The sequence below is a fragment of the Cupressus sempervirens genome, chromosome 2 (assembly GCF_028749045.1).
Source record: "Cupressus sempervirens isolate cs-2001-9-10 chromosome 2, ASM2874904v1, whole genome shotgun sequence".
Taxonomy (NCBI): Eukaryota; Viridiplantae; Streptophyta; class Pinopsida; order Cupressales; family Cupressaceae; genus Cupressus; species Cupressus sempervirens.
In genome coordinates this window covers 450869818-450896046 of record NC_143119.1, presented here as the reverse complement: position 1 = coordinate 450896046, position 26229 = coordinate 450869818, and the positions used below count along the sequence as shown (strand labels likewise).

Sequence of the window (26229 nt, the reverse complement as noted above, 5' to 3'; positions counted from 1 at the left end):
TAAATGTCTCCATCAATTAGATAATTTCATGCATGTGGTGTCCAAGTTCATCAAATATGTTGCCAAAGAAAGGATAAGGGACGCTTTCTTCTAGGTGAAAGCTTCACCTGAGTTATTTATTTTTCATTGTTTCTCACTAGATCATCATTGTAAACCCTAAACAACATATACTTGTCTAAATCTTGGTCGTCAACCATAAATTGATCTTGGCCCTTCGTTTGTTTTGAACTCCATATAAACCCATTTCATTTCATTTGTAAAGGGAGATTCAAAGAGATGTTGCATAAACACTTCTGAAGTAAATTTATTGTTCAATTGTTGGCCAATTTACTATCTTCTATAAGTTGCAACATTTCTTGTCTCTCAGTTAAAGTAGATTATATTTTCAAGTTGTTGAAGTGAATGAAGGATTTGGAATGGTCATTTTTGGAGTTAATTTGTTCTTACTTCAATAATTGGATGATGTTTGACTATTGTGCAAAGTTACTATGGACTTGTGATAGAAAAACTTAATTTCCATTATTGTATTCGTTGTTTGAATGTTAGTGAATAGTAGTGATGTGAAAATACGTAGAGTACCTTAGAAGATTGAATCATTTTTGTGAAGTTGTTTGAATTTGGCAAAGCAAGGATAGGTTTCAAATTCCATTTTCTTGCAGTCTTGTTTCTAGGTTTCATAGGTCTAGCTTAGAGTTAGAATAATCTTCCCAACCCTCAATCTTTTCCCTTTTTCCAAAGTCTCAACAAAAGTAGAATCCAGAAGGTCAAAATTATTTGAAGGATAAAATCTTGAATAACCACGTAAGTCCCCTTGGAGATTTTTCGCAAATCATCCTACCAAAAGAGTCTATCCTAAAAATCAAAATCACATTTGGAACCTTTAAGTCATCTTTGTGATCACACAATTCGTTTGTTTAGCACATTGGAGACTTTGTTGAAGAGAGGAAAGAGTACCCCTGTGTTTTTTTTTGTGTTGTTTTTGTCATAAAACATGCACCAACAAGTTGGGATACCACCAAATCAGGTTGAGGGAAGAAGATATTCCTAAGACTGCTTTGAGGTGCCACTATGGCCATTTTGAATTTAGGGTCCTAACATTCAAGCTAACCGATACGCCTGCCACCTTTCAATCCTATATGCATCATATTTTCAAAGGGCATCTAAGAAGGCATTTATTGATTTTCTTTGATGACATCATCTATAGTAAAACCTAAAGAGCATCTAAGACATGTAGACGAAGTACTTGGGAACTTGAGAGAAATTCATTGTATGCTAAAAGTATCCAAATGCAGGTTTGGTATGGAAAAAAGTTGTATTTAGGGCACAAAATCAATGATTGGCAAGTAAAGGTGGATGAAGAGAAGATTGAGGCAACTAAAAGCTAGCCAAAGCCAAAAACTCTCATAGCAAAGGATTCATGGGACTCTCGATTATTACCAAAGGTTTCTAAAGAGATTCTCAAAGCTTATAGCCCCACTCATAGATTTACCAAGAAAGGAGTATTTACTTGAATGAAGACACACAGACAATTTTTGAAGGGCTTAAGGAGATGATGAGCTATTGCCTCATATTAACAATTCCAGACTTCTCCTCACCCTTTAAGCTATATAGTGATGCCTCAAAAGAGGGCATTGGACTTTTACTAATGCATAACAAGCACCATGTAGCTTTTAGAAGTAAGAAGCTCAAGGATATAGAAAGAATTGTTAGAAATAGGGAATATTGATGGGGGGGTAAATCAATATTCTACAAACTTTAGCCCAAAAGAGGATATTATTAATTGCCTTATAACTTGCATATGAAAGCAAACTAATCATACTGAACAGCATACATAACCATGCAATAAGAGATCTCATAACACTGTACTTTGTTAACTAGGGAAACCCTAGCCAAAGGAAAACCTCGGTGGGGATTGTAGCCACAAAATGATACACTAATCAAAAGTAACTGGTTAAAGATATTGACTCTGTTAGGAGTCTACTACATGCATATAGTGTCTCGGTCCTTGTTAAAGGATTTAGGCCTTGTTAGAAGCCTCAACCCTATTAGGAGTTGCTTCAACCCTGTTAGAAGTTGGTATATGTATGTATGTATGTATACACAAAATGTTGTACAAGCTAAACCCACTGCCCAAACATGCAACTTACAATGTAATTCCTTGATACGAAAAGATAGATACAAAAACCTCTTTGCTTGTTGTTGATATCTGATATAGCACTCGTTGTTCTTCACAAAACTCACAATCCTTTGATCCTACATTAGAATTCGCATCACATTAAGTTCACAGTCTTCCTTAGAACCACATTTAACTTCGCATTTACAATCTTTCCTTTATACCTTTGCAATTCTCAAAACATTGTCCAGTCGGCCTTCAAGCTTTCACACGCTTTGCAAAATACAAAATTAACTCTTGCCCTCTTAGGGTTAACATCTAGGAATGTCGTCCCTAATTAGTCAAGTATTTATTTCGTAAACAAAATAATTCCTAAACTCACAATTAACCTTTTTCCGTTATTCTATGTTCTGTCTATATATTGCCACAACTGGTAAAGTTGTCATATCTTCTTCTACACTAACCGTAATGCCTTATGCACTTGAACACATCATCCTAACACTCTGTATTGTTCGTACCCAACTGTGCATGTGCCCATAATGCCTCAACCATCTATACATATCAAAATTGTATCTGCTCTGCTAGTTAACCTAGCTGATACTTAGACAATCTTCTAAGTTTAACTGCAAAATCTTCATTTGTACATTGTACCTTCTTAATACAAGATATATGTTGCCATAAATGAAAACTCCAACTTATCTACTTAGCCAAATTGCCAACAAGAACATACTCAATTTACCATAAAGAAATGCTAACAATTATCCATGCACTTGTGTTACATCCCAAATTTTGCCCTAATTTAAATTTATTTATAGTCATTGAATTGAACGGATTTTCTTTCATAATTGTGTGAAAAAGGTAGTTAAATATATTCGTTGTATTCATTATGTTTGATGATGGTCGTTATCCATTGTTTGTCATAAGATGATTAGCAATTGCTTGGTTTTGGAATTATGGTTAATAATTAAATTCCTTATCTACAATAAATGTTATTATGGATTTATCATGGAACTTGTTATTATCGCAGAAAATGTTGCACGGGTGGTTGCAGAAGAAAATGAAGGGGAGAAGCATTGCTAAACAGGATCAACGAAATGGGCCACTAACTTAGTCCAATTATTGGGTTGACTGGTATGACCTTTAACTATCTTGGTAAGGACCTAGCGACTTGAACATCAGGATACAATCAATGGACACGCATGAGCTAATAAATAAACATTTAAAATATTAGATTTTTTTTAAATTAATTAAAAATAATGCGTACCTCAAATGGCTTTTGATTGACTTTTTCACCACATCATTATAATGTATATTTATGTACGTGCACATAGATATAGAAATCAAGGTGACACCATAATATTATTTTTATACAAGATTCTATCTAATACGTACACTTAAAAACATGTACAAGAAGATAAAATAATCTTCCAAATAAAGCATGTATTTAGATATAAATAATAATAGATACAACCTTGGATAAAATAAATAATATGATGCCATCTCATAAATACATCTACGTGCAAGTAGATAAATATATTGTAAATTATCCTTGATTTATAACCTTCAGATCTTTTTCCATATTTATTCAATTTCTTACTAAAAACCGAAATGCACATTTGGCATTTGATATCGATGAAGCAAGAAGACAAATCTTTAAAAACCATTCGTGAGTTACGGCTTGCTCCTTCGAATGCCTTTATTTATAAAGCTGTGAGAAATCATAGGACACAATGATTTGTATTTCTCCTCCCTCACGATTTTGAACTTTGATATTATGGTCACATTTTTCCCTCTCAATATTCTTGCTTGCTGAAAGTCATGATTGGAAAACACTCTGAGCCTTGGCATTCAGACTTTCTGTCGTAAAGGAACTGGTGATAGCATACAGCCAAGGTTCAGTTATCTTCAAGACTTACCAGGTTATGTGGTCGGCTTCCATATCTCATTGATGCATATTTTTCTACTACTGCATTTGTGTTTACAGCAATAAGATATAATTTAGGATACAATCATCCTTGTTCGATATCATTGAATAGTTTCTTTGTGAGTCTTCCCATGTTGAGTCAAGATCAATTGATCATGATGTGTTGTTACATCTTTTTCTTTTTATTGCTATGTATCAGATTTTCGAATGGTATTTTTTTTTTCTACAAGCCTTAAGATTATTTTTCCTCAAGTCATAAAAGTTGTGATATATTGAAACATGGAATATTATTATACCAGTTGAAGATCAGCAGCATGAGTTTGTTAAACTCTGAGAATTAAACACCTGGGACTCACGCGGTTTAATGGCCATGGAAGAGGTGAAAAGGTGAGAAAGAAATCTGCAATCAACATGGAAGCAAAATCAGATGTGACATGAAAAACACACATATTTTTAAAAAGGGAAAATCATTTAATAGCTCATGCATGTTCATACTTATTGTTCCCCTATTGTCAAGTGAAGCAATGGTGATCGGGTCATTGAACCCATCCGAAAACCTTGGCCAAAGTCATTAAAGGCATGTTTGTCATCTATGATCACTTGATGTCAATAGTGCCAGTTATTCAGACATGTCCGTTCATAACTATGCGGACATTTTAAACACCGGAATGCTCGGCTGGCTAGACTAGAAGTATCCCAAGCCTGATCCCGGGGCAGAAGAGTCTTTCTATTCAATAGATTGTGTGGGATGAATATACAAAGCGCTAGGTCCAACACTAACCCTAGGGCACACTACTTTCTAGTAAACCTGAAAATTCTTAGAATAAATGTACAGGATGCAAGTACGTAAAACACCTCGCAAGAAGGCACAACATCCCATCTTTTTGAACCTGATTAAGAACATGCCAAACTACGATTACACTTGCTGTTCCATGCCTCAAGATAATGAAACTCTAAAACAGGCTTTGCAATGAATGAAGAAGGAAAGAGTCATGTGGACTCCTACTAGTAAAGCAACATATAGAAACAAACTAATTCAAAACTGGAGCACTCACCAGGCCAATTCTCTTATGCACTTCCATAGATCTTGGATGGTGCGGGATATGTACAAATCTGAAACTGAACTGAATGCTGAGAAACAAAAATTTAGATTCCATAATGTAAACATCCTCAGAAGAGGAACTTTTTGTAAATAAAGGCTTCTATAAATGCAACATAGAAGTATTAAAGTTGATTAAATAAATTAGTTTATTCATGTGTTTCGCAAACTCTTTTAATTTGTTGAAGGCATTGTAATGTCCCCTTTCTAGCATTCATAGCATGATGTTGTCGTTAGCCTATTTCCCCACAGTCCCGTAGGCTAACTAGGACATTAAAGGGGCTTAGAGGCCATTTGGCCTAGACAATTTCAGTTGCAGGTCTTTCTGAGGGGTTCTGAGGCAACTTTGGGCATACTTACTATTTATAGTAAGTCATCTTGGACATGGCCGGACATTCAGTCACAGTGGTATGTCGATGGTAATTGTTTAAAATCAACAGGAAGACTTATTTATCATTGATAAGATTTGTTATGCATTGATAAAGCCATTTTATAAAGTTAAATTTAAATATTTAACTTTATTAATGCATAGACTATAGTTTGTGGGAAATATTTAAATTAAAAGAGTTCCCTTTATTTTTATAACACATTGGAGACATAAGGTACATAAAGGGAGTTATGTTTTATCCCACATTGAGAAAACGAAGGATTGAGCTCTTGTGAGAACACTATAAAAGAAATGGAAGAGCTTTTTTTTTTGTATGCTTGGATGAAGATTAATGTTATGTTGCTGGATATCTGATTATCAGGCTTGGAGGACGGAATCCCTCTTTGCTAGCATTCTCTTCGCTGTTGGAAGACACAGTAAGGAGGATCAAGAGGGTTTTCACTTCAGAAAATACACTGGGTTTCATTTGGGGCGTCGCATAAAAAAATTTACAAGGGTTTGAAATGCAGATCTGAAGTTAGTTATTGCTATAGTGCCCCATGAACAGTATTTTGCTACAGTCGGCATGAACAGTATTTTGCTACAGTATGGCGTGAACAGTGTTGGTATCAAGTTTACTTGTTTTTCCGGCTGATTAGAAGTTTGGAGGGCTGCCGACTACATCTGCAAAATACTACGGCAACTAATTCCAGATTTCTTCTGTCAAATTTTGATACTTTGCATAATAATTGTTGAATACAAGTCTGAATAGTTGTTGCAGCCTTTAAGGCAGCTGTAAGTGCACATCTACATTTAAAAATCACTCTTTATCAGCAGATTGAAAGAGTTTCCAGATTTTTCATATATTGTTGAATGTGTGCCAAGTGTTTGTGAAAATGTTATGATGTGTATTATGCATTTTAATGTCACTTCATAGTTGTTCGTAAATCTACTCATTGGAAAGCAATTTATTGAAGAAATCAGCTTTATGAGTTTGCATACAAAGTGTTTGACAATATTCCTTAAGTTAAATTTCTACAAATCAAAGTTCAAATCAGGGGAAGATATTACAGGCATGCTTAAAATATATATATATACAACAAATTGACATAAGAATCTTGCAAATTTCCAAGTTAAACCAATAAACAAACAAAATGAGCAGCGATGAGAACGTTGCAAGTCATGACATGGTCCATGAAAATAACCCCCAATCATCCACTGATTTATTACTTTAGATTTTGCAAGAAATACAACTGAAGTTAGCTAATATGGAAAAAAGAATGAATGAGATGGCAGCCCAGATGGGGCAGAACCAAGAGGAAATGCAATCCTCGCCTCCTCCCAGAACAAAAACAGAAGTCTCTGAACACAACAAGAAAACCTCTCAAGCTTCACTCACCCAAACCAAAAAACAAAAGAAATAAGAAATAGTAAGTGAACTGTCCGCAGATATTAAGAAGAGCAAACCACCCAAATTTGTTGGTTTTGAATCCGGAGAGGATGCAGAGGCCTGGTTAATAGAAATGGAACAGTACTTTGAAATTAGGAATTTTTCGGAAACCTCAAAAGCAGTTTGGGGAATATATCACTTTACTAGAGAAGCTGCTACATGGTGGGAAAACACCAAGGTTGAACCAAATATTAAAACCACTAAGATTATTTGGGAAAAATTTGTAACCATTTTTAGGAACCGTTGGTTACCCCAAACCTTTCATGACCACAAGCTGTTGGATTTCCAAAATATTAAGCAAGGAGATATGACTGTACATAAGTGTTGCGAGAAATTCACTCGATTACTGAAGTATGTACCACCATACCAACAAGATAGGAACCTGAAGGTGAGGAAATTCATCATGGGATTGAACAATAGAATTAAAGGGGCAGTTGATTTTCTCACTCCTCAAACCATGAAAGAAGCCCTAAAAAATGCTATCAAACAGGAATATAAAATCAAGAGAAATGATTCCATTCAGGATAATAAAAGAAAAACAAATTGGAATACAGAAAGTACAGATACTGGATTTCAGAAGAAACTGTTTGAGGATTATAAAGTTAGCAAAACAGAAACAAAAGGGAATGAAATCAAGGATTCTAAAAGTAATTTCAATACAAATAAGAGTAACAAGGGCAGTAAAAAGAAAGGGCCACCTTCAAGATGTTTCACTTGTGGAGGAGATCATTATGCTAATAAATGCCTTGTCAAGATCAAGCCCAGATGGGGCAAAACCAAGAGGAAATGCAATCCTCGCCTCCTCCCAGAACAGAAACAGAAGTCTCTGAACACAACAAGAAAACCTCTCAAGCTTCACTCACCCAAACCAAAAAACAAAAGAAATAAGAAATAGTAAGTGAACTGTCCGCAGATATTAAGAAGAGCAAACCACCCAAATTTGTTGGTTTTGAATCCGGAGAGGATGCAGAGGCCTGGTTAATAGAAATGGAACAGTACTTTGAAATTAGGAATTTTTCGGAAACCTCAAAAGCAGTTTGGGGAATATATCACTTTACTAGAGAAGCTGCTACATGGTGGGAAAACACCAAGGTTGAACCAAATATTAAAACCACTAAGATTATTTGGGAAAAATTTGTAATCATTTTTAGGAACCGTTGGTTACCCCAAACCTTTCATGACCACAAGCTGTTGGATTTCCAAAATATTAAGCAAGGAGATATGACTGTACATAAGTGTTGCGAGAAATTCACTCGATTACTGAAGTATGTACCACCATACCAACAAGAAAGGAACCTGAAGGTGAGGAAATTCATCATGGGATTGAACAATAGAATTAAAGGGGCAGTTGATTTTCTCACTCCTCAAACCATGAAAGAAGCCCTAAAAAACGCTATCAAACAGGAATATAAAATCAAGAGAAATGATTCCATTCAGGATAATAAAAGAAAAACAAATTGAAATACAGAAAGTACAGATACTAGATTTCAGAAGAAACTGTTTAAGGATTATAAAGTTAGCAAAACAGAAACAAAAGGGAATGAAATCAAGGATTCTAAAAGTAATTTCAATACAAATAAGAGTAACAAGGGCAGTCAAAAGAAAGGGCCACCTTCAAGATGTTTCACTTGTGGAGGAGATCATTATGCTAATAAATGCCTTGTCAAGATCAATACCAATCAGCCACACCGACAACCCCTCCCACAACAGCAGCATGTTTATCAGCAAAGAATCCATGCAGTCCTTGACAATCAACAAGCAAAACAACAGATAGGCTTGATCGAAACTCTGAGTAAGATCTACGGGAACCCTGTTTCCATCTTAATTGATATTGGAGCTTCTGAATGTTTTATATCACCTAATTTATTAAGTAGATTTCCAAAGAGATCCAGTTTTATGCCAAAACCATGGACAATCGAGTCTGCAAACCAGTGAAGGGCTAAGGTGGAGTAGTGTCTGTTTGAGGCTTGGGTTGATTTTCCAAATTCTCCATTGAATAGAATTTATATGTAGCAACACTTGGGTCTTACAACATTATTATAGGCATTATTTGACTCAACGAGCATAAGGCCAAAGTTGACCATCTTGCTAAAATTGTAGATTGTTTGGATGACCAAGGAAAACTGGTAAACATAAACGAGGTTATACATGAAATTAAATCAAAACAGATAAAATACAAAGCCTTAAACACTAGGAGAAAAGCACCAACACCTAGCAAGATTAGGTGAATACCTAAAATTTGTGGTCATTTTGTTCCTATCTTTCCATACATAACCAAAAAATGGAAAAGATTCTTCTAAAGTTTTGGATCCAATTAGTGCGTGATAAATACAACCGAAGCCTAAAACTACAGAAGAAATTAAGTGAAGTACCCTGGATACAAAATAGGGAAAAGTGTCCACAATTTCCCCACCAGGACCAAATCCCCATCCTAGAGTAGCTAGATGGGGAAGTAAAATCAATCCTTGTTCATACATTGGGTTTTCTAGTACAAAATGGCCTTCCATCTACTTGATTTTCAAGAAAATTCCTCTCTTTTTCAATTGAATAACCCCCAAGAATATTCCCATATTTTATCATTTTTGAACGAGGGTCATTCAAAAAAGCAAAAATGTTGTTATTTTCATTTTTATAGAAAATAGATTCTATAGGCATTCTAATAATTAAATCAGGACAAGAGGATTCTTCGCTTTCCCGATTGTTTATCACACCAACCATGCTACTTAAGTAATGTGGAAGAAAAGGTTGTGAGATCTTTGCAGTAAGGATTGAAGATTTGAAGGATGCCCCACATGAAATGAAGGAAAATTTGAAGGATACCTTCAAAAAGAAGTACCCTAATCTAAAGAAATATCAGCATGTATTTCCTGTAGAACTTCCTAGGTTACCTCCATCATGGGTTTTTGACTTAACTATAGAATTAACACTAGGAGCAAAACCAATTTCCCGAGCCCCTTACAAGATGACAACCACAGAATTAATGGGGTTGAAATTACAATTGCAGGATATGCTAAATAAGAAACTGATCCAGCCCAGTGTTTCACCATGAGTAACCCCAGTATTCTTTGTTAGGAAGGACGAAACTATGAAATTATGCATAGATTATAGAACGCTCAATTAGATTACTATCAAGCACTGATACCTACTTCCTAGAATTGACGACCTCTTTGATCAAATGAAAGCTGCTATAGTATTTTCAAAAATTGATTTGAGGTCAGGATATCACCAGCTTCGTATCAAGGATGAAGATATTCATAAAATTGCATTCAGAACTAGGTATGGGCATTATGAATTCACAGTGTTACCTTTCGAGTTAACCAATGCATCAGCAGCTTTTATGAATTTGATGAATAGCATATTTTAGGATTGTTTAGATAAATTTGTACTGGTTTTTACAGACGATATCCTAATTTATTTGAAAAATGAGAAGGAACATCAAAAGCATCTAGAAAAGGTTTTGCAAAGACTAAGAGAACATAAATTATACGAAAAATTGTTTAAGTGTGCTTTCTATCAAAAGGAAATCTAGTATTTAGAACATATTATATCAGCTCAGGGAATAGTTGTAGATCCGTCAAAAATCAAGGCAATTAAGGAATGGCCTACACCTAAAAATGTGACAAAAGTTAGAAGTTTCATGGGATTGGCAGGGTTATATAGAAAGTTTGTCAGAAATTTTTCCAAGATAGCTTATCCAATCACATCACTCCAAAAAAAGGGAAGGAAGTTTGTATGCTCTGAAAAATGTCAATCAGCTTTTGAATGTTTGAAAGAAAAGTTAACTACGCCACCCATACTAAGAGTACCTGACCCACAAAAGAAATTCATCGTCATAACTGATGCATTAGGGGAAGGAGTAGGAGTTGTGATAATGCAAGATGAGCAAATGATTGCATATGAGTCAAGGAAATTGAAGAATTACAAACAAAATTATGCCTCTCATGATCTGGAATTAGCAACTATAGTACATGCCCTCCAAATGTGAAGACATTACTTGATTGAGAAACCTTTCAATCTTCGATCTAATCACCATGGTTTAAAGTATATTTTTACCCAACCCAACCTTAATGCTAGACAAAGGAGATGGATGGAATTTCTAGCAGACTACATCAAGGGCAAGGAAAACAAAGTGGCAAATGCCTTAAGTAGAAAGAGACACATTTCCGCAATGGCTATTATAAATTTCAGATTAAAAGATCAGGTTCTACATCTAGAGCATGATGAATTTTATGCAAAGATCAACCAAGCTCTCATCAGAGACCCACAGGATCCCAGGTATTCAGAATTTGGAATAGAAGAGGATGGATTGTTAAGATATCATGACAATATTTATATACCCAACAAAACTGAACTTCGAAGAATGATTCTGGAAAAATCCCATTCAGCTCCATATTCAAGACACCCTAGAGTGACTAAAATGTTGTCAAATATAAAACCTCTATATTTTTTGAAAGGAATGAAAGGGAAATAACAAAATTTATGGCAGGATGCCTGGAATGCCAAAGAGTAAAGGCAGGACATTGTTATCTAGCTGGCCTTTTGCACCCAAATGAGATACCAGATTGGATATGGCAGATAATTTTCATGGATTTTGTACAAGGGTTACCTATGACACAGAATAAACACAAAACCATTCTAGTAGCAGTAGATAGATTGACTAAAGTTGCTCATTTTATACCAAGAAATCTAACCAATGGAGCACCAGAAATCACTCATAAATTCATAAAGGAGATTTTCAGACTACATGGAATTCCAAAGAAAATTATCTGAGATAGGGATGATAGGAATGGCCTACACCTAAAAATGTGACAGAAGTCAAAAGTTTCATTGGATTGGCAAGGTTCTATAGAAAGTATGTCAGAAATTTTTCCAAGATAGCTTATCCGATCACATCAATCCAAAGAAAGGGAAGGAAGTTTGTATGGACTAAAAAATGTCAATCAGCTTTTGAATGTTTGAAAGAAAAGTTAACTACGGCACCCATACTAAGAGCATCTGACCCACAAAAGAAATTTGTCATCATAACTGATGCATCAAGGGAAGGAGTAGGAGTTCGATAATGCAAGATGAGCAAGTGATTGCATATGAGTCAAGGAAATTGAAGAATTACGAACAAAATTACGCCCCTCATGATCTGGAACTAGCAGCTATAGTACATGCCCTCCAAATGTGAAGACATTACTTGACTGAGAAACCTTTCGATCTTTGATCTGATCACCATGGTTTAAAGTATATTTTTACCCAACCTAATCTTAATGCTAGACAAAGGAGATGGATGGAATTTCTAGCATACTACATCAAGGGCCAAGAAAACAAAGTAGCAGATGCCTTAAGCAAAAAGAGACACATTTCCGAAATGGCTATTATAAATTTCAGATTAAAAGATCAGATTCTACATCTAGAGCATGATGAATTTTATGCAAAGATCAGCCAAGCTCTCATCAAAGACCCACAGGATCTCAGGTATTTAGAATTTAGGATAGAAGAGGATGGATTGTTAAGATATCATGACAATATTTATATACCCAACAAAACTGAACTTCGAAAAATGATTCTGGAAGAATCCCATTCAACTCCATATTCAGAACACCCTGGAGTGACTAAAATGTTGTCAGATATAAAACCTCTATATTTTTGAAAAGGAATGAAAGGAAAATAACAGAATTTGTGGCAAGATGTCTGGAATGCCAAAGAGTAAAGGCAGGACATCGTTATCCAACTGGCCTTTTGCACCCAAATGAGATACCAGATTGGAAATGGCAAATAATTTCCATGGATTTTGTACAAGGGTTACCTATGACACAAAATAGACACAAAACCATTCTAGTAGTAGTAGATAGATTGACTAAAGTTGCTCATTTTATACTAGGAAATCTAACCGATGGAGCACCAGAAATCACTCATAAATTCATAAAAGAGATTTTCAAACTACATGAAATTCCAAAGAAAATTATCTGAGATAGGGATGCTAGGATAACTTCCATATTTTGGCAAACATTATTTCCAGCATTAGGGACTAAGCTAAACATCATCTCAGCTTATCATCCCGAGACTGACAGTCAAACAGAAAGAGTAAACCAAGTTTTAGAAGATCTTTTAATTGTTTACTGTATGGATCGGCAATACCAATGGGAAACATATTTACCCTTGGTAGAATTTGTTTATAACAATTCCTATGAGTTGGAATCGATTGGAGGATAGAATTATTGTGGACCCGAAATGCTTAAGGAAATGGAAGAACAGGTAATCCAAATTCGTCAGAGATTGAAAGAAGCCAATAATAGACAAAAAAGTTATGCAGATGCAAAAGGAACACCTAGAGAATTCTCAATGGGAGAAAAGGTGCTATTAAGAGTAAAACCTCAAAAGAGTACCATCAAGTTTGGTAAGAATGCCAAGTTGGCCCCAAGGTATGAGTGACCCTTTGAAATATTGGAAATTATGAACCCAGTAGCCTAAGGAATTGCCCTACCACCAGCTCTTGCAAGGATGCATAACGTCTTCCATGTGTCATACCTTAAGAAATACATCACTCATCATGATCATATAATTGATTGGAACCTATTGCAGGTACGAGACCCAAGGGTGGTGGAAATAGAACCACTCAGAATACTCAAGGTACGTAAGCTACGCTTACGAAATCGAGATGTGACTCAATGCAAGGTCCAGAGGGATCAGTATGTAGAGTATAATGCTATTTGGGAAGATTATCATGAAATTTTTCAAAAATACGCTCATCTTTTCTCCAGGGCTAGAGCCTAAACTTTTACTTTTTAGTTCTTTTCATTAATATAATGGTTTGAATAGATATTAATTTTAAGTTTTGTTGTGACATTCATTGGAGATGAAAAACTAAGGGGGAGGGTATGTTACATCCCAAATTTTGACCTAATTTAAATTTATTTATAGTCATTGAATTGAATGGATTTTTTTTCATAATCATGTGAAAAGGGTAGTTAAAAATATTCGTTGTATTCATTATGTTAATTGTTTAATGATGATGGTCATTATCCATTGTTCATCATATGATGATTAGCAATTGCTTGGTTTCAGAATTATGATTAATAATTAAATTCCTTATCTACATTAAATGTTATTATGGATTTATCATGGAACTTGTTATTATTGTGGAAAATGTTGCACAGGTGGTTGCAGGAGAAGATGAAGGGGAGAAGCATTGCTAAATGGGATCAACAGAATGGGATACTAACTTAGTCCATATCAAGTCGACAAGTACGACCTTTAAGTATCTTGGTAAGGACCTGGCGACTTGAACATCAAGATACAATCGATAGACATGCATGTGCTAATAAATAAACATTTAAAATATTAGATTTTTTTTTAATTAATTTAAAATAATGTGTACCTCAAATGGCTTTTGATTGACTTTTTCACCACATCATTATAATGTATATTTATATACGTGCACATAGATATAGAAATAAAGATGACACCATAATATTATTTTTATACATGATTCTATCTAATACGTACATTTAAATACATGTGCAAAAAAATAAAATACTCTTCCAAATAAAGCATGTATTTAGATATACATAATAATAGATACGACCTTGGATAAAATAAATAATATAACGCCATCTCATAAATACATCTACGTGCAAGTAGATAAATTTATTGTAAATTATCCTTGATTTATAACTTTCAGATCTTTTTCCATATTTATTCAATTTCTTGCTAGAAACTGAAATGCGCATTTGGCATTTGATATCGATGAAGCAAGAAGAGAAATCTTTAAAAACCGTTCATGAGTTACAGCTTGCTCCTTCAAATGCCTTTATTTATGAAGCCGTGAGAAATCATAGGACACAATGATTTGTATTTCTCCTCCCTCACAATTTTGAACTCTAATATTATGGTCACATTTTTCCCTCTCAATATTCTTGCTTGCTGAAAGTCGTGATTGGAAAACACTCTAAGCCTTGGCATTCAAAATTTCTGCTGTAAAGGAACTGATTGATAGTGTCCAACCAAGGTTCCGTTATCTTCAAGAGTTACCAAGTTATGTGGTTGGCTTCCATGTCTGATTGATGCATATTTTTCTACTACTGGATTTGTGCTTGCAACAGTAAAAGAAAGGCATTGTGTAGGGGCAAATTTGGTTAAAAAAATCTATGCCTAGAGGCTTGACCCTAACCAATGAAGTTCATGCTCAACTATGTACAAAATGAATGTAGGTTTTAAGGTATTTCACATACAAAGAGATCAAATTTTCTGAGCAGATGCAGCCATCAAAGACATACCTGCTTTGGTCAACAAGCTGAATACATTTATTTCTTATTATCTTTCCATTAACCTAATACAGGTTAGAATTTAAACATTTCTTTGGATTAACCAAGATCATATCCAAGGAAAAATTATTTTCCTTTTAAAAATGTATTTTTCTCTATAGATATCCTTATGTGATTATTAAGGGCAACTTTATGTCTTATTAATATCAAAACTACCTTAATTCAGTACTTTTGATTATGAAGTTTACTTGAGAATCCACAGGCATAAAAAATGCTAAATATAGCAATATTATGCTACCAAGGTTTAAAATTTTGATTCATTCAGAAGGTCGAATAAAATTAAAAATTCAGAATTTCAAATAAAACATTTGATTTTAACAAGAACTAGTCCAGACCAAATCAGACAAACTCAGCATATCCAGAAAATCCACATCCAGCTGGACTCGGTAACTATACTAGAGGCAGAATGAAGTCAAAGAGACAAGAAACATCAAACCTTAGCTCCTACTGTTCTCCAAATAAACTAAATCAGTCCAAATAAATACACTGCTCCAAAAACCTTTGTAATAGTCTTCTGAAGTTCAATAGGGGGATGAACGATACCTCTCCTTAAAAGTACTGAATTACTTTGTAAGAGTGTTTTCCCCATAAATAGAGTTGGTACCAATGCAGGCATAGATGTGGCACGGTACTGACTGTCAGCAATTGCAGTTTCTCTCTCATGCACACACATAAGTATGTATACTATGCAAAAGCCAAAAAACACGATGTTTTATGTTACATCCCAAATTTTGCTTAATTTCAAAATGTTCTTACAGCCATTGAGATTTCACGTGAAGTTGGTTGACTGATAAATTAGTTGAACACTATGGTTTCATGTGAAATGGAAAAGTCAATTATTTGTTATAATTTCATGGAAAGTGAAATTGTGGTCAATCGTTATGATGTTTTTATGAAAATGATTACTTGCTATAGTAACCTTGATTTTATAATGAGGATTATGCTATTACCATGGTAGTTCTCTTTTTGCAGGAGCATGACGAAGGGGAGGAAGCATTGCTAGAGAGGGAATTGCGTAAGGGACACCAATCCGCCTATGGGTCAGCAAGTATGAATTCTAACCACCAAGGCTACGGGGTAAATGACTAGGCAAGCAAGAGTATACTACGGATTACCGTGACCTAACTTGGTCAATAAATATGTATTATTAAAGAAAAGATCACTGAGCATTAAATTAGAAACTAATGTGTTACCTTATAAACTAGAATGATCTCATAGCTTCCTGTGATATCTGTCATGTCTTAATTTAACAATACTATGCTATCTACATATACTCACATATGTATATACACATATATGTATGTACACATAAATTCGAATGAGACATATGTATACGTCCACTTAACGTATGACGTATACACTAGATACGACGTCAGAGTATATATATATATATATATATATATATAGACATGTGTACCTACATACACAAGTGTAAGTATGTATAGTATGATATTCTTATATCAAGACACTAGTATGAAGTTATTATTTTTCCTTGGCAATAGTTTTATCATTTTATTATGAGCAACCATATTCTATATTCTTCATCGAGCCCTTATATTGTTCAGTGGCCATTTTAATATTATTACCATACATGTTGCCGGTGGATTTTTGGTTGTAACTCCTTACCACCTTCATACTTTCTTGCTCGTAACCAGGCATGCAACCAAATAACAGAAAGATCTTATTTTGTGCAATGGTTCATATTGAGTAGCATTCAAAAACATCTCGGCAGAGTTATCACATCTCCATATTGCCTGCATTTCATTTTTGTATTGTTTTCACAATCTCAAATTGCATGTGAATCCTCATAGTTCCTCACAGTCACATACAATTGTTATTTTCCATTTGCCTTAAATTATTCATTTGCCTTAAATATTGAATTGAGCATCACCATGGTGTGACCAATCCACCAACAAATCTCTTGCACATAGCTGTCATACTGTGTTTCTGCTGCAAGACACAAGCACGAAAGTGTTGTAAGTTGCATTAGAGACATATCAATACTTTCCTACTCTACGTTGCAGCCTTGGTCTTGCTTTCACCAATACTGCTTAGAGACCGATTGAGCATTCAAAGAAGCAACACAACAGTCAAGTCACGAAATCTTCTGCTTAATAAGCTCTTTAAAATTGATATATGAGACTTGTAAATATTAGCCTAGAATTGAGAAGGCAACGTTACCATAGATAGAGCCTTAATCTGATATGAACTATCTGTTTTCATTTATATAAGATTTGTAAATATGCTCCAAATCAAACAAAACTATGGCACCCTGTAATAGCATCTTCTTTTCAAAATTATTACTTAACTTGGAGTAAGATTCAACAATGCACACTTATAGAGAGGTGTCTTCTATATACACTCTAAGATAAGAGATAGCACTCTTATGAAAAGTCAGGAATCAATTAAAAGTATCACGAATCTTTTGTTAAGCCATAAGCCCAGGTCAGGAAGAATGCATGGTGATTATACAATGTGTAGATGTTCACCCCAGAAATTCATCAAGGAAGACCAATGTGGTCGAGATGAAGGGCATGTGTTAAGAACCATTGAACCACGGGTTATCCTTGCATGCTGAGAGAGAAAAATCAATAACAAATAAGCAAGTAATAAAAGTGTTTTAAACTGAGTCAACTCATGGTAGACCACTGTATAGGTCTTGTCAAGTTGAACGGTGGGTGATCGGGTACATAGTGCCCACAAAAATCCTTGCCAAGGTAGGTTAGTGGCATGCTTGCTGTTGCGATCACTAGAGGTCAGGGTTGCTAGCAGTTGGCAGATAAGTGCATGGAAGGTATCCAAAGCCTAGCTAGTTGTATAGCCAAAACACCAAGATGCTCAGTGGTTAGACAATGGTGTTCCAAGCCTTATCCCAAGGTAGGGAGGGCCTTTCTCAATAGAGATTGTGTGGGGATACTTAAGGGTTTGTAGTTGGGAGGTTAAACCCTTGGCAATATCTCCTCTCTTCTAGATGTCAAGGCTTGTTCAACTCAAGGATAAAATCTGCATGCAAGATAGCTACCTTTGAGGCATTTTACTTTTATATTTCTATTTTTTAATCTATGAATTGTTTAGATGGTTATTACAGTTAAGTTAGTTTCTCTTTCATTGGATTAAGAATTCAGTTAAATATGTTGCTCCTCTCACTTGAACATGTAAATTAAGGATGAAAATGTCTTTCATGTGTAAATGATATGATAGTTGTTATAACTGTCTTTCTTGTGTTTCCAGAAAAGAAATGTTATTTTGTTATTTAAATCAACTGAAATAGGAGTAGAAAATTTAGCATGTTACATTTTAAGGTGGCTAGCACACTCAGTGGCTAGATAGTCCCAAGCCTAATCCCAAGGTAGGGAGGGCCTTTCTCAGTAGATATTGTGTTGAGATATTTAAGGGTCCGCAGTTGGGAGGTTAAGACATTGGAAATGCTTCACTTCTCTTCTGGATGTCAAGGCTTGCACAACTCAAGAATAAGATCTGCATGCAAGATAACTACCTTTCGGGTATTTTACTTTTATATTTCCATTTTCTAATCTATTAATTGTTTAGATGGTTACTATAGTAGATATTAAACTGTTGCACAGTTAAATCCAAAAACACACAACATAATGGTTATTATAGTTAAGTTAGTTTCTCTTTCATAGATAGAGACATATCAGTGTTGTAAGTTGCATTAGAGACATATCAATACTTTCCTACTCTACGTTGCAGCCTTGGTCTTGCTTTCACCAATACTGCTTAGAGACCGATTGAGCATTCAAAGAAGCAACACAACAGTCAAGTCACGAAATCTTCTGCTTATTTATGCTCTTTAAAATTGATATATGAGACTTGTAAATATTAGCCTAGAATTGAGAAGGCAACGTTACCATAGATAGAGCCTTAATCTGATATGAACTATCTGTTTTCATTTATATAAGATTTGTAAATATGCTCCAAATCAAACAAAACTATGGCACCCTGTAATAGCATCTTCTTTTCAAAATTATTACTTAACTTGGAGTAAGATTCAACAATGCACACTTATAGAGAGGTGTCTTCTATATACACTCTAAGATAAGAGATAGCACTCTTATGAAAAGTCAGGAATAAATTAAAAGTATCATGAATCTTTTGTTAAGCCATAAGCCCAGGTCAGGAAGAATGCATGGTGATTATACAATGTGTAGATGTTCACCCCAGAAATTCATCAAGGAAGACCAATGTGGTCGAGATGAAGGGCATGTGTTAAGAACCATTGAACCACGGGTTATCCTTGCATGCTGAGAGAGAAAAATCAATAACAAATAAGCAAGTAATAAAAGTGTTTTAAACTGAGTCAACTCATGGTAGACCACTGTATAGGTCTTGTCAAGTCGAACGGTGGGTGATCGGGTACATAGTGCCCACAAAAATCCTTGCCAAGGTAGGTTAGTGGCATGCTTGCTGTTGCGATCACTAGAGGTCAGGGTTGCTAGCAGTTGGCAGATAAGTGCATGGAAGGTATCCAAAGCCTAGCTAGTTGTATAGCCAAAACACCAAGATGCTCAGTGGTTAGACAATGGTGTTGCAAGCCTTATCCCAAGGTAGGGAGGGCCTTTCTCAATAGAGATTGTGTGGGGATACTTAAGGGTTTGTAGTTGGGAGGTTAAACCCTTGGCAATATCTCCTCTCTTCTAGATGTCAAGGCTTGTTCAACTCAAGGATAAAATCTGCATGCAAGATAGCTACCTTTGAGGCATTTTACTTTTATATTTCTATTTTTTAATCTATGAATTGTTTAGATGGTTATTACAGTTAAGTTAGTTTCTCTTTCATTGGATTAAGAATTCAGTTAAATATGTTGCTCCTCTCACTTGAATATGTAAATTAAGGATGAAAATGTCTTTCATGTGTAAATGATATGATAGTTGTTATAACTGTCTTTCTTGTGTTTCCAGAAAAGAAATGTTATTTTGTTATTTAAATCAATTGAAATAGGAGTAGAAAATTTAGCATGTTACATTTTAAGGTGGCTAGCACACTCAGTGGCTAGATAGTCCCAAGCCTAATCCCAAGGTAGGGAGGGCCTTTCTCAATAGATATTGTGTTGAGATATTTAAGGGTCCGCAGTTGGGAGGTTAAGACATTGGAAATGCTTCACTTCTCTTCTGGATGTCAAGGCTTGCACAACTCAAGAATAAGATCTGCATGCAAGATAACTACCTTTCGGGTATTTTACTTTTATATTTCCATTTTCTAATCTATGAATTGTTTAGATGGTTACTATAGTAGATATTAAACTGTTGCACAGTTAAATCCAGAAACACACAACATAATGGTTATTATAGTTAAGTTAGTTTCTCTTTCGTTGCATTAAGACTTCAGTTAAATCTGTTGCTCCAATCACTTGAATATGGAAATTAAGGATGAAACTATATTTCATGTGTAAATGATATGATAGCCGTTATAACTGTCTTTCTTGTGTTTTCGGAAAAGAAAAGTTATTTTGTTATTTAAATCAATTGAAGGAAGAATAGAAAATTTAGCATGTTACATTTTAAGGTGGCTAGCAAATTCTCCTTGAAGACTCTAGAACTAAATGAAGGCTTTAATATTATCTAAAGGAATGTCTAGACTTTATGGCATTTTCAAAAAGAGGCCTGGGAATTGAAACAAAAAATTAATACCATCCATGCAGACAAAGAAAAGAAAACCAAGACAGCAGGATTCCCAACAATACATGGTATTGTCAAGTTGTCAACCAAAGGTGTTCAGCATAAAATGAGTTCAGGACTCAAATTCACAGCTTGCCTACTCATCCTTCCAGTAGATATGATTTCATGAACGAGTAGAGCATATAAATAGATCAAACCTTCCCTATAGAGACCGGTCATTTCCTTCTGGATTGGCAAAAGCGGGTCCATTTTAAGTTTTTCTAATCAAGTTAACTATGTCAATGAGTGAAGAATTCCATGTCCGCTATCAACTTTGGCACTTAGTATACTATTCATTGTTTAAGATACTGAGCTAACAGATTAGGTTGTGGAAGAAGGTAATAATTCCCAACAAAGTGGAACAACTGTTCTCATCATTGTACATGCAGAAAGAATTTTAGAACCTTGCTCGGATACAGTAGCAGAGACTTTTAAGGACATCTAATCTAGCTCCTATACTAAGGATGGAGTTGATCGCTAGCAGAAAAATTGCAATTACGAGTTAGCATATGGCAGTAGCAAAAACAGTTGTTTTAAGTTTCAATCACAATTGACAGGCATTTCTTCTTCGGTCAAGAAGAACCATCAATGTCGGAAAAAAAAAACTCAGTAAACCTAAATAATAGAAATAGTACATATAAAATCTGAAATAACATTAGAATTAATAGAAAGCAACAACAAAATGCAGTATTTTCACTAAGACAGGTCTTTTTAGCTATCAAAACCCAGGGACACTGGAAAAAAAATCACAACTGCAAAAATTCTGCCATTCTCAATTAGAATACTGAAACTGAATCTGTCTTACTTTAACCTTGAATATGGGCTGATGTATCAATAGTAGCATTGAAAATGGCTTTATATAAATTTTTCTGTCCTAAAGTGTTTTTGATACAACAAGAAAAATTTTATTGATCTTTTTCAAATCAAATCATTATTTTAGTTTCAGTTTATTTATATTTTGGCACATCTATTAAATTTTAAAATAAAGAGTTTTAAACTCTTAAGCCTTTTATTAAAGTTTTTTCATTATATGTGTAGCTTCATTGCTCTTTGATAAGTTCTTTTCTTGTACTTTCTGTTATTTTCTTTTCAGAATTTATGTAATGAGGCTTTTTTTAATAATGATATGCATTCATGAACAAAGGAAGCTTGGGATTTTTTAAAACTGAAATCTTCCACAATACCATCCAATTGTTAACACTTGAAATAAAAGTGCGTTACAGACTAACTAATAGCATCGTCTGCATGAGGTGATTCCCAGTTAGTTTTAACTTTAAAGATCTTCTTTAGTTTTAACTTTAAAGATCTTCAGATAAACTTCCAATCAAGAAATGATTAAAATGTTAGCTGAGCACCATGTTTTCATTATAGCCAGACTTACTGTCATAGCCGTCTTTCTTGTCTTAATGAATCACAGACACTCTCAGATTCTAAAAGTTTTTAGCACATTCAATGCAGTTACAAAATGAAATTCGCACTAAGTATAAGTTATTTGGAAATATTAAAGGTTTATTTACAATAAGGCTGTGGTCTCATCAGAGAGGCTTAAAGTTCTATTTTTAAAGAGCTGGAAATCTCGTGATAGATAAAAATTTTGAGCTAAATGATTAATTCGAAATTCTTGTTAGAAAATAGGAGCTTGTACTTTTTAGATATCAGAATTTGAGCAGGTGTAAATAGGGTGCGACTGGAAATTACTCCACCACCTTAGGAGATTTCTCCATCACATGTCAAAATTATGTTTACTTTTCCACCAAAATTAAAATTAATAGGAAAAATGAAAAAAATTTACCATTTTCTATATATTACGATAAAATTTATGAGATTTAACTTACTCAACTTAGAATTTAAACTGTTGAGCTGAAATGTTCTACAAAATTCATAAGACTGCTTGACTTTAAATATTCCTAAAAAATCTGCTACCAAAATTTTATTTTTCAAAAAGCCACCCTCCATAGAACCTCACCCTAAGCGATAACAAAAATCTTAGATCAACAAGGTACACTTGTCCCCCAAGAATTGTGCGACAAACAGAAGACAATCCCATATAGGTGGCAAGACATTCAAGGAGTTCCCAAGATAATTTCTCACCGTAGTCGAAACACGTGCAACTGCAATATAAGGATCCATTTTGACAAAGGCAATGCTCGCATTATCCTCATTAAAGTTCGTTGCATATGACCATTTTAGTCTAGAAACAATTTTAATATACACATCCTCTCAAGCCTATAAGACTTAAGTAGAAAGTATCAGTTATATAAGTACATAAAAAGAGGTTTTTTTCGGGAGGAAGCTCAAAAGGACAGTGAAAATAAAACAAACTGTAAAAAATCATGCAAGGGTCGTGTGAGTTGTGTATATGCCACTTTGTCTTTACGACAAAGTGGCATATACACATAGCCGCTAGGCCATTGCCAGGCGAATTAAGACACCCTGAATGTTTACAAATAGATGTTTCAGCTGGGCAATCCTCCACCATTATTGCACGGATTCAGAGGTGGTCATTAAGATTTTCTCATTCTTTTCGTTTAAACTCCTCGCCTACAAATCTAATAACTAATAATCTAGTCAAATCAGACGCTGAGTTTGGACGCATTAAAAAGGCAAAAGTAAAGAAGAGTCTGATGCCTCAACTCTGCATTCTGCCATACTATAAGATAACGTAGTTTCCCAAATGTTTCAGATTTAAAAAGTGAGAAAAGAGTGAGGGTTTGGATTTGGTGGACAAGCGTACCTGATTTGCATTTCTCTCGAACAGCAAACTTGTCTCATGGCCGATCAAGGACGAAAGATTTAATGTAATGTAGAAATTGCATCCTCTAATCTGTGGATGACTTAAAACTGGGGGAGCTACGCAGTAGTTTGTCCGTAGCACATTAAATCCATGATACCGCCTGGATTAAAACGTTCCTGGGGAACAAGGCATTTGCCTTCAACGTGGTTTTGTCGGTCTTAAGTAGTAGTTAAAATCCTTAGTGGTTATTAATTAATTAATTTAGTTGGAATCTGGCTTTGATCTTTAGATTTTGATTTGATTTTTTATGGGAACAATCTTTACCAATTTCACATTAAGGAGAGATAATTCACTATTAAATCTAAAGCCCAGAAGCTAAGCTTTTATTTCTCTTCTTTATTTGTTTTTTTGAGGAAAACAAATATCCTTACACTTCAATACTAATTTTATAAGGCAGGAGACTTATGTTTTGGGGTCATTATAGATATTAATTTTATGATTTTGAAAAATTGAATCCATAATTATTTATAGTTCATCTTTATATTTTTTATTAAACTAATTTTTTAAAAGATTGAACAATTCTTTGATTGGTTGTTTTAGTTGTTTTAATTTTTTATGAATATTTTGAAGTTCCAAATTTTCAATAGCTATTAATTTTACAATTTTTAAAAGCTTAATACATAACTAATATATATAGTTCATCTTTTTATTTTTTATTAAACTATTTTTTTTAAAGATTTAACCTTTTTTGATTGGTTGTTCTATATTTTCTTGATTGTTTTATTTATTTTTTATGAATATTTAGAAGTTTCAAATTTTCAATTTTATATATAAATGTTTTCTACTTTTAAAATTGGCTCTTTGAAACTTTTATTAATTATAAAAATTTTAATACCTAGTTTAGTTGTCAATATATGTGTTAATTTTACTAATACATAATTCTTTCCTATTTCATTGTACTTTTATATTTTCAATTATATATAATAGTACATATTGTCTTATAAACTATTCTATTTTTTATTTTTTATTTTTTTAATAGTTAATTGCTAAATGTATATTGTGGATAGCATTTATACATATTTTATTCGTAAAACTTAAGTATTAAAGCTAACTATTTTTTAAATTAAAATATATTTAAAAATGTAAAATTTGTTCATATATCATCTAATATTCATTTTGAATTATATATATCAATATTGTAATTGTTATATTGTTTACTAGTTTTAATTATTATGTACCATTTTCCAAATAATTTAAATCAAAATAAATTATTTATAATGGACAAATTTATACAAACTTAAATTTTTGTTAGCTTAAAACCTTTTAAGATTTTTTTTTTTTTTAAACTAATTACTTTACTGGTCGTGTTGTGCCGATATAGTTGTTGATGTGTCCTTGGTAGATTTGGTGTATGTAAATTAGTTCTTATATGTGTAGATGTAGTTTATCATTTTCCGCATATTTATGTCGTGTATGTTTTCATAACTTCTTTGTTAGTTAACTAATAACAATTATATATAGAAAAAACTATTTGAAATCCCACGTGAAGATCTTGATATACATGCGAGGTAATCATATCCATGCGAGGTAATCCACAGTGACATTCTCTTGTTATGGTTTGCCTTTTCAAATTATTTTTTTTTCCAAATATGTTTTAATAGTTTGTCTCTTCAAAAAAATCAAAATAATAACAAGATTTGTTTTATTGTCTCAATTTTTCTTAATTGCAGAGACAATGTCAATCATAAGGTAGCTAAGACTGCAATCTGTGGAATTGTTGCAATGTATAGGCAAGTGTGTCCTCAGTCAATTTCTTTTTCCCATACAAAAATCCTAAACTATTTAAACTCATAAATATTTATATTCTTTTTTGTGTCTTTAATTTTAAATTTTTTTGAGATGTAAATTATCAATAGCGACATAGGCTAAATCTATTTTGGGCATAATGAATTTAGACATAGAGTTTTGGTTTTAGATTTCATTTTCATTACCTATTCTTGTTTCATTAATTTATATTTGCACAAATTGTCTTCTTATTCTATTTTGTTGAACCTGAGTACTAGGCTTGAAAACTTGATTTGTTGATCCATGTGGCTGCAGATATTAGCCAAATCTCTGTACTGACTTTGCAAAACTGTTTCCATTTCCTTAGTCTAATGTCCCTCGTTAGAAAAGTCTTAAACCCTTATTTTTTTCACTTGTACTACCCAATTATTTTTAATTGCATTACGAGGTGGAGGTTATGCCCAATATCCTCCCTTTGAAGTTCCTGTTTATATGGTTTTTGTTTCTTCTTTGCTTTGTAGCCTTTATTCCCTTCTACATATTTGTGACATGCATTACAAGTCTTATACTTATACCTTTTACAATCGGTCGACCACCTTTTAAAAGTTTGGGTGAGCTGCATTGAAAGCTACAAAAAATGCATACCTAGGCAAACAAATGTAACAACCAAAAAAAATGACCACCTCGTATACAAGTTTGATGATTTGACATTATTAGCCATCTTTAAAAAATGACAATTAAATAACAACTTTTAAATTGTTTTGTGAGAG

The 26229-nt window shown here is 33.9% G+C and overlaps 1 protein-coding gene across 2 annotated transcripts in view; it reads right to left on the bottom strand.

The window, feature by feature from the left end:
- The window catches only part of LOC149573000 (Haloacid dehalogenase-like hydrolase (HAD) superfamily protein), a 52152-nt gene extending 28258 nt beyond the window's left edge, over positions 1 to 23894 (bottom strand). The window contains exon 1 of one of the 2 annotated variants that reach the window (XM_089814142.1): positions 23675 to 23894. The gene's annotated coding sequence lies outside the window, so the exon portion shown is untranslated. The remainder of the gene's footprint in view (positions 1 to 23674) is intronic. The other variant, XM_089814143.1, reaches the window with a different exon arrangement.
- Between the last annotated feature and the right edge of the window lie 2335 nt (positions 23895 to 26229).